We start from the raw sequence: 16,276 nt of genomic DNA on the forward strand, positions 1-16,276 counted from the left end.
AGATTTTCCTCAATATGCCGAGTCTAACATACATGTACCTCAATTAATGGCGCGGGTTTCTCACTTCCTTCTGAATAATCACAGCAGAAATAAATAAAATTACCTTACCGGAGTGAATAAATAAGCTTCGGGTGATAATGAGTTGAAATAGGCAAAAAAACACCATTCACTGCCGAGCCTTAAAGAAATCGCAGATGAGTAAGCGATGAACCCAAGGGGGAAGGCTCAAATATCATAAAGAACTAGGATTTTCAGCAGATTCTAAAGGCCACACTAGGTAGTTAATGTCGAGGAATGATATAATGTGGTACAGGGCACAGCACTCTCATATCTGTTGTGACTTTTTATCATTGTTGTCCACGATTTCCTAACCATAAATTTAATACAACCGCCTATGAATAACAAGTAAGAAAAAAGATAATGTCATTTTGCCACATTTACACTTGGTCTAAATCATTCTGTTAAATAACATTTTTTATCCTATTTGATCTAGTTCGAAAAATGCGCCGACACAAAGTGGGTTCCAGGCCCATACTTTAAAATCTAAAATGACAATTCATCAAAAATTCTAAAAATTAGTGCTCAGGATGGCTGAATGCTTACTCCACGCGGCCTTACTACCTTCATCATTATATCAATAATTTAAAGCAGCAGATTGAAGAAGCATGAAGTATTTTCACAACGAAGCAAGAGGAGAGAATAAAAAGGTAACATGCTCAGGAAATGACAGTTAATTTTAAATTATTTTCATCATTTTAGGTCTCTACACTCTGATATTGCCGAAGTTTAATTCATTGACCGCAAATGTCCCTACCTATACTTAAATAATACTTGTACCATACTATGCTTGTTAAAACAGGAATAATCGTCGTGATGGGCATTTTTGGCAGCCAATTCTTTTTGTCGTCTCACCCACATGATACGTGAAATGTAACCACCATTAATCCTTGACCTGCGAGGCGCGTAGATATATTTATTTTGCAATAATTTGAGGTAAAATCAGTTAAGCTAATTTTGCTTAAGTACCACAAACGAACAATTCATCAATACATGTGCGCAGCTCATTATTGGTCGCGCCGAAGGCGCGTTTACAGTGCTGTACCGGTGAGTACAAACTCACCACAACCAGCCAGTTTACAAAAGAGAAGTTAATAAATGGCGCATATGTTCTGTTGTCAGTGTCAGTAATTGGAATGAGAAAAAGAAAAGCAATTAAATTTTTATTTCGCATTATAAGAAATGCATTAAATGGTCCATTTTTTTTTTTTTTTTTTTTTTTATCTTTTCAATATTTTTTTTAGTGGATTTAAAATATATATAATTATTTCCATCACATTTGGAAATCCAGATGCAGGTAAAACGTACCCAAATTAAAAAAAACCGTTTATACCTGTGATTGGAAGGAGGTAAGACATAGGAAAGACACATAGACATGAGAATAATTAAGGCAGTGTAATTTGTAATGGATAAAAGTCTGTATTAGTTTTATGTTTTGCCCTGTAGCCTGGACAATTTATCGCGAATGAATAATTAGCAGTTGGGAGAGTAAAAATGATTTCTTTTCTGCTATTGTATTGAGTGACGACAGTTGGGAATTAATATCGAGGAACCAGGAGAGGAGTTTCTTTTACACATAATATACTCTCATTCCACGCACTAATTGCGAGAAATAGTCAACAATATTTCGCCAACACGCTTTTCGTCGCAGTTACCGTCAACACAGCCGGGGAAAAGCGGAGATTCTCCGTACTGCATTAAAGGCTATATTCGCATGAAATGCCCCAATGACAAGCCTGAAGTCTGACTGAAAGGGAGTGAGTGTAATTAAGTAGAAAAAGGGATTATTTCGCGGCGCGACGGCTTGTGATTTATCCCCCTTTCAACCCCAGCCCCACTGCGAGGGACATGCTCTCGCAATTAGCCCTCAGCTTCACACGTCACGCACTCGGGGAAGACCGCGGGGGCGGACATCGCATCGGATGCACAGGAAGGGAGGTAGGGTGTCACGCCCGTGCGTCGGGTGCCCAATGCAAAGGCGGCTCCGCCTTCCCATTTTCCGGCTGCTGGGCTCGACCGACACCCTCCCTTCTGTAAGGGACATGGGAGAGGGCCCTTCCATTGTCCACGCAAATGGATCACTCTCCAGACCATTTTGAGAGGCCAAGGGAGGAGGAGGAGGGGGCACTGCTGAAGTCATCAAACCTTTGATGCCGTTAGCTGCGTAACTCAATCCGCTGAACGTTTTTTTTCTCAAACCTACTAATATCCTCAACGCGTTTGTGGTGGAACCATGAATCTATTTCAGGTCATGATGTAACAAGTCATATGCCATTTTAATTAAATTGCAAATGAATTTCCACCAGTCCCTCACGCGAAGCTAATGTTACATTAATATTTAGGTTCCAGACATACAGTTGTTACATTCAAGGTGAAGCAATGACTCCGACGAGTTACAATGTATTTAAGTTCGAGGAACATACACAAATTTGCTATCAGGTGGACTTCTAATACTTCAGGTGATATGGGTTAAATTCGACAGGGAAAGTTGTTTGCCACTTAAAACGTCATTAAATAGAGTCGTTTGGTAGCTGTTAGATTCAAGGAAAATTTCAAGGTCACTGGTTTCATGCCATATGATACTTATTCCGACACGTTGCTTCCTACATCACTTTTATGGGGATACAATAAGTGCACTCAATTGATATTTTACTGTAGAAGCGTACCAAGGATACAAAAATACAGGCAAAGAGCCATTGTATCTTACCCCATGTAATCACGAAGTTGGCAACAATTTTTGTTCCGAAGCATATTTGAATAAACTAAATACATTTAATTACTCGTATCATCTGTCAATGCTGACACACTATGAAAAACAAAAGTTTCCCTCGCACCGAAATTTGATTTTCTAAATTCGTTAAATTATTAGGTTACGATGAAGTTATAATTGGTTTACTCCCTTTTTTATCGATTTTTCTCCATTTTCTGTTACGTGTTTTTCAAGTATTGCTAAAAATAAGAGTCCATAATTACGGGCATTTATATTCAGACGCCGTCTGACCACAACCACATCCGGTTATAATACCATACCTATAATCAGGGTCGGCGCCGAAGTTTAAGTGGACAACGTGCTACGAAGCCATAACCATCGCAGAGATTTGAATGAATACCCATTAATAAGCACTAAAATTTGGTTAAAGCATTCCTAGGATACAGAAAACATCCTTGTGGCCCACCAACATTCTATTTAAATCTTGTCAGAACATTTAAAATGACCATATCCAGTCAATGTTTTTTAGTCTTGTAAAATTGGACTGGGCGAGGATTGAACTGAATCTCGAGTTTAAGGTACGATAACTTCTTATAACCAAAAGCAAGTAGGAACATAGTGAGATGAAACCAAATAGCATACAATATTCGTGATAGGGTAGTTTCCTTCATAAAAGAAAACGAAAGGCATTGATTGCGATTCGTTACCCACCATTAGTGTATTCATAATACACAAATTATTAGGTTTTAGAAATCCCAGTTTAGACGAATGTTAATGGTCAATATTAACCTCATTTGAAAAAGGCCAGATCGGCGTCCGTGCGATGCCGCTCCACGTGACGTCACAGGGACCCAGATGTTACAAGAGTAGTTAGGAGTTTTACATCGTCTGAGATTACTAATGCATGCATGTGGCACAGAGCTCATGAAAACGTCTCTTAATAATCACTTATTAAAACTGCCTATGGTCGGAAAGTTTACTTAGTTTGATAGGGTATTAATAATCCTATTTAAGCCAAGCGCTACCTGCTAGCAGGGTACTCTGCTACCTGTTAGCAGCCTGCATTATAGCGGCGCTCATAGCCTCGCACCAAGGCGGCCTCACACGACTGCAGCTGGAGCCAGAATGACGTCACACGGGCTCTTCCCAGCATTCATACTTACTCGTTACGTTTTCGCGCGCTTGAAATTTTTCACTTTTCATTTAATCGCGAAAAATAAATATCGTCATTTAAAAATCTAAAGGAGTTAAATACGTACTCCAGGAGTAATAATATTTCGATTTAGGCATTAAAAAAAATAGGAAACCACCCTATTGTCTAGCTGGATCTTATGTATTATCTTTAATGAGGTATTTGAGGCTTTTTTGGTACACCGATGAAAGAAATTCTATATTTGCTGGTACAAAAACGTTTGAAATCTATTTTGAAAGAGACTTTTTCTTTCACTAGTAGCCTTCCACGATCGATAAATATTTAGCCATTTCGCTCATTCTTTCAAAGTACCTTCAACTTCAACTTTAAAAATTAAAGCATATATCCGAAATATAATCCATCTATTGTCTCAACAAGATATAAACAGACCCGTATCTCGACATTGGAGTCAAGCAATATTAATACCAATTTCTTTTAACAGAGGAATAAATTGAGAATGCAATATGGTCGTAGATTTAACCTCCAGAATTATTAACAGAGATTAACTCCGATTAAAAAATATTTAATAAAGACAAAAAATAGATGATATTCAATTCAAAAACAAAAAAATAATAAACGGCTTCTAATATTCCACATTATGATAACAAAAACGAGAATTACCACGCAAAATTAAATAATCATCCAACACAAAATCATCACAATAATATCACCTAATTTTTAAAAATAGTGAACAACTAGGATCTCATAAGTTTGAAAGCAACGTAAAAGTTTGAAAAAAGTGAATTGTCATTAGTTATCACTGATCATATCAAAAAATATTCCCACACTGGATAATTGCTAGTGTCTTTTAAGCATGATGGCACTTGGTCGCTGAGTCTCGAACATTTTTTTTTCTCCAGAATGATATCACCACGAATGAATCCAATCGCATTGCACTGGAATACGTCGCACATAACTCAAATGAAGAGCGAGATGGATATGACTGACATCAATTCCTCCAACTCGATTGCTCACTGCGCAACGTGCACTTGCATCATCGCTTTAAGTCCTCTGGGCGCGTATTTAAGGACTAATGATGCCCCGCAGTAGACCCTATCTTCCAACCAATCCCTTCGGGAAAAGCCACAAAATGAACACTAACACCACTACTTCACGTCGTATGTTTGTGCACCAAGATCTTCCGGTGACTGGCACAAACAAGACATTAACTTCGTGCTATAACCACTGTTTTCTCGATTCCCATACAACATCTGAATAGAAGTGTTTTGAAATCCATACTTTGACTCATTCCGCGTCCTTTTATCACCAAATCAGCGTTTTCCAGCTCCAATTACTCTAATCAATACTCGCACGATTTCGGGACACATATCTTGGTTGAAACAGCAATAATGAGAAAGTGAAAACGCACCTTAAACCTTTCCGATGAATGGGTCCCAAAAACAATATTGTATCAAAGTTACAGATTTCCCGATTGTTGTGCTCCGTTTTGATCACTCACACTCGACCGGTTGTATTATGCCTGTATACGAGATTTTGCGAATATACAAAGTATGAATTTTTATTTAACTCCAATTGCTGGCGAATGTTGGCAGGGTGCCTTTCAAAACTATAGCTTAAGTTTTAATCAAGAAATGAAAAAATCCGACCGAGCGGGAGTTTTTCGTCCTCTTACACATGTTTGACAAAAATGTTACAAAGCCATGTAACATGTTATCTGTAATATAACATATAAAACAAAATTTTGGTTTTAAAAATAAATAAAACGACGCGGAAACCAAAAACTTGTATAACAAAAATTTTGTTTTATAACACAATGCTACAGGTAACATGTTGCACCGATTTGTAACTTTTTTGTTAAACATGCTATTTGTAACTTGTTTATATAACATGTTACTCAGTGTAGACGCAGCTTTATGGATACATTTCAAACTCATGTAAGCTAAGACTGCCACAAAAACGAAAATTTGAATTTATATTAAACATGATTTTACCGCGATAACGGCACAAACGCAAAGATTTCACGCTTCCTGGAAGAAATGGGGTTATGAGACCCAAAATAACTAGATTCAGCATTCTCGCGCAAAGCAAACGCTACGCTTTCAAAGACATCGTTTCCAAAGAAATAAACGGGGCAAGGGTTTCCGTCGATGGTTTCCGCCTGAATGGAAGCATTTCTCGACTCCCGTATCAGATCTCAACATTTCAACGACTTCACCTCGGGGGTGCCGCGGCCACTGAGACTTCATTCCGAGAAGAGTTAATTTTAAGTCAAGTGATGAAATGATCCGGTGACTGACAGCAACAAACCAACGGCGGTGAAACGGGACTACTGCTCGCAACTTTTGATTTTTGAAAAATAAACTCCAGACTCTGGGTAAAGGAAATGAAACGGACGAGCGGAAACCATTTTGCGCGCATGGTTCACGATCCCTACCCCCGTTCGCCTCTGCTCTCCGCCGTGAGTGAAGGGGGGTTAGGAGTTGAATTATTCTCCACCCCCGCCATCCCACTTTTCTCTCGAGCTCTTCCACCCCTATCCAGAAAAAAAATACTTCCGACAAGCCCTGAAATTAGATCTCCTTCCACCACTACACACGTTTCTTAAAAAAAGAAAGAGAAAACAAACCTCGAAGTAGTCTGGCGATGCAATCAACGCTCAATTTCCTGGGACGGGAGCTGAATCAAAGCTTGGGTCACGGGGGGAGGAGGCTGTGGGGTGGAAACGACAAGAGGGAGTGTGAGGAAAGCGGTCAGGACGCGATCGCAGCTATTTTACTCGTGAAAAATTGGCACACACCTACGCTACAACTATGACCCCCTGACGGAGGCTAAATCTTTGTGACGCACTGCAACGTGATATTTTCACACACTGTAAAAAACTTAAATATTTGATAAGAATGCAAATATATCTAAGTAATAGTATCGGGCGTGACTTGGTGGGAATCCTTTATCGTAGGAGTTGAAGGAATGAAAACTTGCTACGTTGTAGCGAAACCATGGTCAGCAAAAATAAATCACCAAATGGAATAAGCAAAGCAAAATGTAAAAAACGTGAGGAAAAGGCAAAGTTCCTTCAACTCCGACGAAAATATATCTATAAAACATATCAATTTCAAAAACAACAATACTTCATCATTGATAAACAAATAATCCACACGCAGCTGGCTAAAACGAAGCAGGCCATGTTTGTATTCAAGCACGCGACCTTCGCGGGATCGAAAATAAGTAGGGAGAGGTGGTCAAGGGGGAGATTGTCCCAAGTGTAAATACGTTAACTGAACGCGCCTATGGCTGCCTGAGGTAGGCCATACTATTGCAACTTCCAATAACCACCGCGTTGACAAAATGAGAGAGTAATGAGGGTCTGATGGCCAGTAAAGCAGTAAAAAAAAATAAAAAAGCATCGTATTCGGAAAACGATTTCATAATTGCGCGCATCAAAAATTACCACTGCGAATTAAACGATTCGCGTCGGTGAAATTACATTGACAATACAATTTCATGCGCATACGGAAGAACAAATGCAATAAAGTTTATTTTTCCTTGCATTTTTTATTAAAACGAACTAATTTGGACAGCTCAATTCTAATTACGCACTATATCTGGAAACCATTCCATTGAATGGACATTGTGAAAGCTTAGAAACGATGAAGAGAGATACTTCTGGCAGTTAAACCATCCAAGCACAGAGTGAAACGCTCCTTAGAGGTTAGGATTCGGTAGCGACTAAAAACATGAACTCCGTGATAAGTAGAGCAATGGTCCTGATCAAGGAAAGCGTATAAAACTTAGCAACATGGATTCGCTCACGGTTACCCACTTAACCATCTTATCCAATAATCGAGACGGAACGCCATTTAAATTCATACTAGAAAGTCATTTGTCAGAGTAATATTAGAATTATTATCTAAACTTAAATTTCAACCGATCGTTTCCGTAATTAAAACACACCTTATTTGAGTACTGATTCAAACCGGTACATGTCAGTAGATGACAACGGAAAACAATATTTCTTTCGCTGTAGCAATATATAGTATTCGAATTATTTGTTTCCAAATTTGCCGCGGCTGTTATTAATTAATTCACTAGTAATAATGTGTCTGTTGAGAGCTTTAAATATTTTCAGGAGAATTTTCAGTTTTCTGATATGAAATAACAACAACATCATCAAGGGGGTCTCTCAGGTCGACGGTGATATGAGATTATTTTGCATAACGATGAGAACTCGATAAAAAATAACCTCATCCTGGTAAAATAACTCAGCCGAATATCTTCCATTGATTTGATATACGATAGGCTGCATAAAATCGAAGGAGAAACTCACACATCAGTTTCCTGAATTCGTAACGCTGCTCCTCTCTTACAATTTACGCGAGAATGTGACAATTACATTCCTAAATGAATAAATAATATTTGTTCAGTACTATGTACATATAACTTCCCTCAATACTTTGGGCACGTTTGGAACCACTCGTGATGACTTGAAAAATATCGACGCATTTACGATTAAAAGAGCAGGCACTCTTTCATACTTTAACATCAGTGTTCCAGCAAGGAGAAAAAATTCTTTGTGTTCTTCCCAAATCCCTACTCGAGTGTTGAGTAACGATATAAAACCCGGTCATCTAAAACTCGCGGTGGTTACCCCGGTTCGCATCCAAAGTAAATACCTAAAATTTCACAAAATCGTCGTTATTAATGACAATTCTATAATTGATCAACCTCATAAATGTAGCGGCAAGAAGTGAAGCAATTTGAGTAAATACTTACATCGGGATGTTTCGGATACGAAGATGCAGGTCACGAAATTGCTTCATTTAAAATAGTGACAGGTCCTATTGAAGACAACCCACGGTGCTTCTAAGGTGTTTTATCGATCAATGCATTTGAATATAATACAATAAAATACTTCTACCTGCCCTTAAAATAAAAAATACCCTTATTTTGGAAATAACTCAGATCAATAGCCATTTCCGGGAAAATTAAAATTCTAAAATCCCCTCCTATAACTGAATATATATTTACGATTTTTACATCAAGAGTCTTGAGCGGGGCACCTGTAAGCTACAGCTTTATGTCTATTATTAAGTGGGATATTATATTTCATAAAGAAAAGGTTTTAGCACTTATCTAGAAATTCATGCAGTTAAGGGTTAAAAGGGTGCATTACTTCCGCCCGATCGGTCTTTTTGGTGACAGATTACTAGAGAAAAAACATATGCTATCATCTTGAAATGTTCCGCGAGCATAAATCAGACTCAGTCAACTATTTGCCAAAATCCCAGCGTAAAAATTTTTCCTCGATAATTTTTCTAAGATAATTTTTTTGCGGTCGAGTAACGGGCAAATGTGGGCTATTGTCTACTCTTTATTCTCTAGAAATTTCAAGGTGATGAACCATGTTTTAAAGGAGTCCTAAGTTTTGAAAGCGTAATACATCACCAGAAAATTTGAGTTTTCGACAGGGAGGGAGGTGTCTCATTAAAAGCAAACTATCGGCAGGTTTTCTCTCCAACCATCCTTCCTTCCTCAACAGCGATAATAGCCAAAGCCATTTACTATCTCCTTTACTTACCAACAGGGTCTACGCGCAAAATTTCTGCGCGACTGACCACGAAACACTCCCATTCTCCTTCCCCGGCTCCAGCGTTGCGCCCGAATTCTTGGAGCCAAGAGAGAGTCACCGCCGGGGGGTCACGGGATGCAGTTTATCAGTGGACGCCGAAGGACGACAGGTAGCCACCGCAGACGACGCCACCGGCGTTCCGCGAGACTTGATCCTCCTCTCTTCCTATCCGCGCAACAGCTCTTCACGGAAAGGGTTTGATCAAGCGGAATGTGTTTTTTAAGCCGAGGAAGTTCACCATATTTCGCAGTTTTTTCCGGGAAGTGAAAAGTCAAAGGCGCCACGCTTCAACTACCGCGATTAAACTGAGCCTACACCCCTTCATCAACGAAATGATCACCATGGTGATGACAGCATTAGAAGATTAATCCGAAGTGACTACGAAGATCTTTTAGCACAGAGAGAAAGAGCAATGCAGACGCTGTGTGCATTGCTCTTTCTCTTTGTGTTGACGCGATTCATGACGCCGACAATGATAAAACTAACTCCATCTCGCGGGAGCCAAATTAAAGAATTTCCTTAAAAGTATATGGTAGAAGGACAGGTGGAAGGGAAGTAGGGCAAGGGATGGCCCCGAATGAGCTGCATAGGACAGGTTATTAAGGATGTTAAAGAGAAGAAATACATCGCATTGAAAAAGATAGCGAATAGTATAGAGGATTGGAGAGCTGCGTCAAACCAATCTTAGGATTGTTGACTAATGATTATGAAATACGAAACCAGTGAAGTTACGAAAAAAAGTCGCCGGTAAAACTTATTAAAGCATCAACTTATAAGATTTACTGACGCGAAATCAAATATTTCACTCACGGCAACCTTGCTAGAAACGGCCGAAGTACGAGCCATGGTGGAAGTGGTCGAAAAGAACCCCTCTCGCCAAGGACTAAAAGGGTATAAATACGCTTTCCAGGTACTTTTTAAACAGCCATCACCTCAGACAATGCGCAAGAATACGATGCTAATGTGAAATACGTCCCAGTTCATGCTAAACCGACTTCGTCCTCCAATGAAATGAAGTAAAGAGTAAATAAACCAGAAAACAAAATGATAAGCACAACATTTAAAAAGAAAACAATGAAAGAAAAAAATGGACGTAAGCCAAACCTGAAAACTATTGCTCAAGAAGTTATAAAAAGAATACAAGATAACAACGCACACAAAACATTAGGTACTTTTTTATTTAAAATCACTAAGAAGGTTTACTGATATTGGGTTTGGCTCCTGTAGCACACATTTCCTTAAAAGGGATTAACTAGATTAAAAATACTAGGAAAACATACCACTTTGCCTGCATGAAATGTACATGCACCGAATACTCAGGAAAAGAAATCTTTAGATTGAAAAAAACAGTTCATTGAAAAAGGACGAAGTACGCGGTGTAGCAGATGTTCCAACGAAAGGGTATTCAGTGAAGCGGAGACGCAACCATATGCATGGCCTCCAAGCTAATCTGATAAGCGGATCATCTGATACGCCGCAGGTCTTCAACTTCATGCATAAGACATTAGACTGCTCTCCTTACCGCCTCCGGCCGTTTCCTACCATCACCATCAACTCCATTTTCCGAGATAATTTCATTTTTAGATTTTTAGATTTTGAGATTTTCGCTATAACCAAACCTTAAGCCATACCTGATCGTTTTAGGGTTCGAGAAATTGGATTGAAGACAGTTCTCTTCTCTTTACAATTTATTTCAATTTTGCAATGAAACAGGCTTTTTTTCAAGTCCATAACACGCCTCGTCATTAAAGGAGATAAAGCGGTTGATTACATCAGTTTCATAACTAAAGTCAGGAGATTTTCAACTCACGTCAGGTTATCCCATGAGCGCCCAGAACGGAGATTAGAGCCTCGGGCGAGTTCAGATGTTCTTCAGAGCCGTTGATGAATCTGAAAAATGATAAACCAATAACATTAGCTTATGGTGGATTGATTTAAAAACATACATAGCATTTATTACAAAATACTGTAACAGCAAACACCGAAGAAGCTGGGCGTAATCATTACTTCAAATAAAGGTCATTATCCACATTACATAAAGTATTTGAGCTCTTGAAAGCGAAAATAGTACGTAAAGAATGAACTTGCAATCCCACATAGTCCAATGCATTTTATGCAAAAATGTATTCTCATTAAATTTAAAACTTATGCTTCCCAAAAAAAGATATTAATAAACTCAGTGTAAGGAATATACGACGGAGAGTTTATCAGAAAATCGAAGAACATTATAAGAAATTGATGACCAAGGAGTTTTCATTCGACACTGAAATTGTATATAATTTAATTGTTCATTGTAGAATAGTGTAAGAATCTTAGTAATTAATTTTCACAGTTGAAACCAATAATATGGTAGATTCGAAGGTGCATATGCTTTTTTCCAAACACCTTAAAAACAGGAATTAACTTTCACATGAAAGACCAAATAATCACGAAAACATCTATTTATTTTGTTATTTAAATCCTCTGTAAATATAGCACATTATTCCGCTCTAGGAGCAACTTTATACACCTTTAAACAAAGGGCAGCAAAAAATTTAAACTTCAAAAAAGGAGGCAAATAAATCAAAAAGCGTTCCCCAAAATTATGATAAGAGCACCTCAGATAATGAAAACAAACTATCACGCGTAATTTTCAATCTAAATTCATCATACATATCTTCTGCTTGAAATAAATTTTTACATACAATAGTGTTTGTATTCAATTAATTTGAACTATCCAACCCTACATTTGGAGGCTGCACTAAATACATAATGGGATAAAAAAATAAAATACATCATTGGACCTCACTATTTATCCCACAGTTAAAAGTGCATGATTGAAATCTGAACTTTTAACTAGCCACATGCAGCGTCAATAGTACCCGCTAAAGAAGAGTCGGGGTCAATCAAGGTAGAAAAATTCATGCAAAATTCCCGATTTTCCAGGGAAAATTTACAAAATTCCAGGTTAATCTTACGTAATTACTGCGATGGACAAGGAATATAAAACACCAAAAATTACTTCAATACTTTTAAATAATTTTATATTTATGTATTCACAGAACAAGGAATAGGTTAGTTATTGATATCGACGGTTTTTCTGCGCATTGCGCTTTGTTTTACGCAGCTGATCCCGAAAGCGAATCTTGCTGCGAAAGCCTACGTTCCAATAGGTTAGTTAGGACAAATTGCATTTAAAATTTGAATTTATTCAATGCAAGCAAAGAAGCTGTTTCGACCTCATAAGTAGATGCTGACGTCACCTGGCATTCTATTATTTGTGTTTTTGAATCTTACATGAGTCAAGAGCTCACTGAAACATTAGCAAGGAACTATGCATGCTCATAACAGAGGTATGAATTAATCAACTGAATTAAATATAGGAGTTGAGAGAGAAAAATGTCATATGATTGGTGAAAGGATTTATAATATATCTTAGCTGGGAAAAGTAACTTCAAGGGTGCATTAATTATTCAGGACACTTTATTGGATGAACCAAGGAGTGATAATAATGGTTATAGAAAAATCCATTACCATAACAGAGCAAGAAATTTGTGTTCTTTGTTTCCACATGTATTTATTTAGAGGGATAACAATCATTCAGGAAAATTTCTTGGGATTTTTAATTCGTCATTTTGCATTATCGAGCTCAAAAATCAGATTGATATTTATTATCTAAAGCCAATCTGCAGGCAACAAAAGTTTAAAATTTCTATCGGAATCTATAGACATTTCGATGCTGTTGTCTTGTCTGGTATTCCACGCTTCGATGCGGCTGTAAAAATTCTACTACGATACTGCACTTCAAATTACGACAACCACATTCTAGGCCAGAAAATGGGTGTTCAACTGACAAAATTTGATGTGAAATAAATTAAAATAGAAATAAAGATTTTGAAATTTACCGTTGGAGCAAAATTTCACGAATAATTCGTGCATAATTCCAGGTACCTAGCATTCGCGCAGAATTCCCGATTCTCCCGGCCGCTGACCATCATGTGAGTGAAATTCAATAGCTTAACCCTAAACCTCACAACAAGTTTTGATAGTGCGTTAAATTGAGATGGAGATGTGACGCGGCCACGGACAATGAAGGAAAAACCCGAGGCTTAATATCATTCTGGCGACAACGCGCGCGTGGGTTCGAGATGACCCTCTTCGCAGGACAATGAGAAAGGAAGGAGTAGGATTGCCCGTCCGTTATACTGACAGCCGGCGAAACCGGTTGGGTGTATACAAATGCATTACATCACCATCTACACATCCAGAGGGAACAGAGACCACGCAAAAACCCTTTTCAACAGTCGCCCCACCATTGCTTGAGTATGCAGATGACTCGCCCCACGGCCTTCTTTCTTTTTTTCATAAAACGGGACTTGGTTGCGCGTTTTCCGCACAATGCCGTTTTCCAATGCAATTCTTGGCCTCAATCCCGGAATCCAATATGATGTGAGAGCCGGTAAGAATCTTACCATTCGCTCAAAAATGCCACGGGAAAGATCTCAGGTGAGAGGAAATGACACCGAAAAACTTCGTCACCCTCTCCCCGGCAGCAGGTTAATGGCGGTGGCTGAGGAACGTGAGGGTCTTGTAGATAATATTCAAACGATTTGCAGCCATTTGTACAAATATAACGGTGTGTCTGCGACATCTGTTTAAGGTGAGAAGATTATACTGTGTAACCATTAAAATTCACCATCCGTGAAAACAGAAAAACTTGAATTGAAGACGATACCAAAAGACACCACTAGCTAAGGAAAAATTGCTTGAGACAGGAGTTGCCAATGCACTGAAGAGGGGGCGAAAAAACTACTCAGTCTACGTAAATATTAAGGAATATATACAGGTAAAGAGATTTTTGTAGTTCAATATTTCCTAGGCTGTTTAAAATAAACCCACTGTCTTAAGATCAATGCAATGCATGTAGTATTATACAGAAATGACAGTGCATTAAAGCATACATAATCTTTCTTGAGTTGAATTATTTCTTAAGTTTACCTAAAAAATTTGGTAAACGAAAAAATGGGGCACAAGTCCTTCGGGATATCCTGTAGAGCATGAGCGACAGGAAAGTAGGTAGAGATGGGGAGCAATTTTTATCCGCACGGGGTTTATTCGGAATGTACGATTTTTATCTTATTTTATTGTTTAAAAGTTTTTTGGGGAACCCGCGGAAAAGAAGAGAAGTGTGTAATTTGGAGAGGAACTTCGGAATATTGTCGGGGTTATTGCATATCCTATGTCCACGGATGGAGAGAGAATAAGGGATGGAACGTTTGGTGCGTGGTGGAGAACAACTCACTCAATTCCATGGAATGTGTTAATGAGTTTAATGCCCACTATTAGTTTCCGGATGCCAGGGACTCCACAGCGGATGAAGACCCAGAGTGGGCCTTTAGAAGGGTACCAGAGTCTCTGCATGGCAGTTCTCTATACTATCCCCCCAAACTATGTAGTGTATTATCGGGAATCCAGAGGACTCTGAAGGGTACAACACACGAGGGCCGGGAACTAAGTACCAAAAACTTATTCGCCCAGTAATTCTCGGAAGGAGTATGGAGCAGTGGCGTAGCCAGGGGGGTCCAGACCCCCTCCGAAATATAAAAGCACACGTACTTTGCATCACAAAAGAAAACCAAACATTGAAATATCATGAATTTATAAAAGATTTCTTTTCGTTACTGAGAAGTGTTGAAATTAGTTTAAAACCCTAAAAGTACCCTGTTTTTCAAAAATTTTCCCCCCTGGTTTTGGGCCTCCCCCCCCGGGAACAAAATTCCTGGCTACATCACCGGTATGGAGAGGAAGAAAGCGCCGCCGCGAAGTGAGCCCGATGACGCCTGCAGGGTAAGGATAGGGTTGGAGGGAATGGAATGGGTTAATCCCATGCCGTCATAAGGGCGATGAGGCTACCATTACCGAAACCATAATTTGATGCATCAACGGAATGGGCAGATTTTCTATGAAGAAAAAAATCTTTTAATTCTGCCGTTGAAAGACCGGAGACTCCACAGAACAATCACACAACCTATCAGCAGTATATATATCCTTCCGAAGAACTCGAGGGCTTCTTCACATCGACATAAACGGCCCTCGACGGCGCGGCGTCGGATATGACAGTGCGGCGACCGGGTGCAACCCTCGGCCATTGCCAATTTCCCTCGTTGACGCCCTTCGCTCGCATGCATCCTTAACGCAGCAACAAGCCCTCCATCCTCCACCGCCTCGGACAATCTCTTTGGATGACGACACCAATGAAAATCACCCACGCGGAGGCGAGGAGAAAAATTAGGCGAGTAATACGATCAACAATTGTTCTCATAAAGAATACGAGCTAATGAAACCATTCGGCGCTCAGAGATGCTGCATCTCCTGAATAAGCAATTTTCGAATCACCGTCCGCTTCATCATCATTTTTCTTACAGCTTCTCTCCGTTCGGAACGGAGGCTACTAGGAGAACTGCATTCGTTGCGCGAATTACTATGAACGAAACGATTCAACTACAGAAATTGCACTTATTTTCGCGGCAGGGAAATATCCTTGTCATGTGCGCGCTTGGAGAAAAGGCTGCCCACAATTGAAACTAATATCGCCGCGGTACATCGGCACATACAAAACCAGAAGACCACCCTTCATCCCCATGGTTACGGGATATCCTGATTTCGGTGGGAAGAAGGAGAACATTTAAGTTGTGCTGGAACTTACCCTGGGATAAAAAAATTCGCTGTTCGTCACAGCGCCATATGTATG

At 39.2% G+C, this 16,276-nt stretch overlaps 1 protein-coding gene across 1 annotated transcript in view; it reads right to left on the bottom strand.

Annotated features, from left to right (window-relative positions):
- The window catches only part of LOC124159332, a 457,426-nt gene that overhangs the window by 298,718 nt on the left and 142,432 nt on the right, over positions 1 to 16,276 (bottom strand). Inside the window, exon 2 of the mRNA XM_046535083.1 lies at positions 11,357 to 11,436. The gene's annotated coding sequence lies outside the window, so the exon portion shown is untranslated. The remainder of the gene's footprint in view (positions 1 to 11,356; positions 11,437 to 16,276) is intronic.

Source organism: Ischnura elegans, chromosome 1 (genome assembly GCF_921293095.1).
Source record: "Ischnura elegans chromosome 1, ioIscEleg1.1, whole genome shotgun sequence".
Lineage (NCBI taxonomy): Eukaryota > Metazoa > Arthropoda > Insecta > Odonata > Coenagrionidae > Ischnura > Ischnura elegans.